The sequence below is a fragment of the Protopterus annectens genome, unplaced genomic scaffold (assembly GCF_019279795.1).
Source record: "Protopterus annectens isolate FY-2018-M unplaced genomic scaffold, PAN1.0 Super-Scaffold_54740.part0, whole genome shotgun sequence".
NCBI classification, from domain to species: Eukaryota; Metazoa; Chordata; order Ceratodontiformes; family Protopteridae; genus Protopterus; species Protopterus annectens.
The window spans coordinates 38,061-40,647 of record NW_025048858.1 but is presented as its reverse complement, the minus strand read 5'-3'; the positions used below and the strand labels follow the sequence as shown (position 1 = coordinate 40,647).

At 40.1% G+C, this 2,587-nt stretch overlaps 1 long non-coding RNA gene across 3 annotated transcripts; it reads right to left on the bottom strand.

Annotated features, from left to right (window-relative positions):
* Positions 1-676: 676 nt before the first annotated feature.
* Positions 677-1,916, bottom strand: LOC122791954. Of its 3 annotated transcripts, none has more exons than XR_006363256.1 (2): positions 1,766-1,916; positions 677-962 (listed from the first exon to the last, which is right to left on the bottom strand). It is a non-coding gene; the product is annotated as an uncharacterized LOC122791954 (long non-coding RNA). The 3 variants fall into 3 exon arrangements; XR_006363255.1 differs by lacking the exon at positions 1,766-1,916 and adding an exon at positions 1,526-1,755; XR_006363254.1 differs by lacking the exon at positions 1,766-1,916 and adding an exon at positions 1,581-1,755.
* Positions 1,917-2,587: the final 671 nt, after the last annotated feature.

Genomic DNA, 2,587 nt, shown 5'->3' with positions numbered 1-2,587 from the left:
GAGTACCATCCAATAAAGTAATACCTGGAATAAAATGCAACTCATTTCTGAAATAAAGCACTTTTAACAGTCTCTAACTACAGCTGATTAAGTATTGATCACAAAACACTAAACAGGGCCTCCACAATAACAGTTTCATATTATAACAACTTTGAAATAATGTTCATTTACTTGCACTAACACGATGGGTCTTGTCATTTAAAACACTTTTGAGCACTAAAGTTTAACTGTCCTATTCAGGTACTATGGACAAACCAAAAGCAACACCACTTGAATTTCTATGCATACATATCTGCGCTCATTAAACGGGGAAAAACATACTATGATCACAACTAATTTGACAACCATTATGCAGGTCTTCATTTTACATAATTCAAGCACAGCCTTCATGAATAGACAGCAAATGTTAAAACATGTACACTTTACATAACTAGCACTGTCCACTTAAAAGGTTAACGGGATCTACACTAAGGGGCAGTTCCTGAAGACAACGGAATGTAAATTAAATACTTTAAACTGTATTATCAAAAATAATCTTCGCTGTTTTATCACAAAACGGTAAACTTATAACAAGGAAAAATGATAGCCTTACCTTGAGAATATCTCCTCGCTTGAAACTCAGTTCATCATCAGCTGTGGCTTTGAAGTCGTATTTGGCCAGAGCTTCCATTCTCAGTAAATGTTCCTTTCACAAGAACTAGCGTACAGGAGGGGAGGGAAGGGGGTCGGTGTGTGGTCCTGGAAAGACGAATGTCAAATGTCTAAAATATTTACCCCTTTCGACTAAAAAAGTCTCTAGGTATAGTGGCTTCCGCTGTTGTTCTCAGACCTCCTGAAGTCAGGTCGCTTCTACGTGCAGGTTATCCAATCCCCGCGTCACTGTCAAGCTGCTTGCCGTTTCCAAGTCGCACAAAAGGATATTAGAGAGGCCGAGACGTGACGCTTCTTCCAAAGACTCCTACCTACAACGAGAAACAGGACTTCACTACATATAATGATTAAAGCACAACACCAAGCTAGACTTGTTCTACTTTTGGGGCCCAGAATGGAGAACCTCTCTGCAAACAGCCGCGCCCTACTAGTTCCGAATCACACGGAAAATATACACTGTCTATCAACTAAAGCTTGTACCACTACCGCTGCACAGCGGCCCGCCTTCCCAGCCCCATCAATTCCACCCCATGATACACAGGCCAACCACGCTACACCAACGCAGGAAGCCTCCCTAGAATGACGTAGAAATAAGCTAATCAAAGTACATCTTTCCAAAACTGACAAGCAGGCAGCTTATCACAGTGAAAAGGGGAAATATTGGGGAGAAGAACCCCAGCGCACTAAAGGCGTTGTCTGTTATTTTACTCATATTAAATAATAATGGGAAAGCACACCAACAATCATTAGATCAGCAATAAAACGAACAAGAATACAGCTATAGCAAACGTAGAAGTATTCTGATACATTTCAGCTCGCAAGCAACGTAGTGCTTGTATGCAGACTAAAGACAAACCACCAAGCAAATACCCACCAAACAGGCTTTAGCTACTAAACACAACTATTTCATCCGCGCAAATGAAGCTTACTGCAAGTAGATAATATCCACCATGATAACTAAGAGCTGTTAGAAGACCAGAAGGTGCTTGGCGGGTGCCCTTTGCGCTAGGGTTGCAGTCTCACACAAGGGCACTAGACACACAACGATTCAGAAGGGGGGTTCATCTTTTCCAAGTTTTACCATAAGAAACGAACTGCAGAGAGACTTACATACCCTCCTACCTCTTAAAGCCATAGCACTGAACCTTCTAGCTCCAAAATGAGGAACACTAACCATCGTAATGTGAAACGCACATTAACAGCTTACTAGGAAGGTCACAGGATGATTAAAATATGCTGGCTTTACTTATAAAAAAGATCGTTTAATGAATTAATATAGTTCATTTCTATTTACCATGGACATCACTTAAAAATTCCTAACATTGAATGTATGACAGACCCTTTCAATGTGGAACTTTGAGGAACTTGAACTTTTTAAGAATCCAAATGTGGTACGTTCCTCGTAATGAGGTACAGTTGAGAGGTGTGCTTAAAGTAGCTGCATGCAGTGAGACCAAACAACTGTCAAATGGCATCACTAAATGCTGAACGTTGCAGTGCCATGAAACGGTGACTTTACTTTTCTTCACTGTAAAATGTATACATATGACTTGACCTTTTACACCACTAAATAACAGTTGCATAACCTGAAAACAAAAAAAGTGACAAAAGTCATACTGGGTTTTGATACATGTCCTCCAAAATTTACTTGCGCTTCAAAGCTGTATATTCTGCTCCGTTGTCCAGGACTGTCATTCTTGCATCGGTTCTGATATATGGTTAACTGCTATAAAAAATCCACCAATATTCCAAGTATGGATACAGGCTTAATCAACCCATTCTGTTTACAGCAGAAGTAAAATACCAGCATACTGAATGCGAAGTCTTTCAAATCTCATCAATGAAAATATTAGATGCAAGGAGAAACCTTGTCCGCCCCCGAATCATCCAAACATTCGGTTCAAATCATCCCTAGCAAAGGGTGCACGTTTATTTA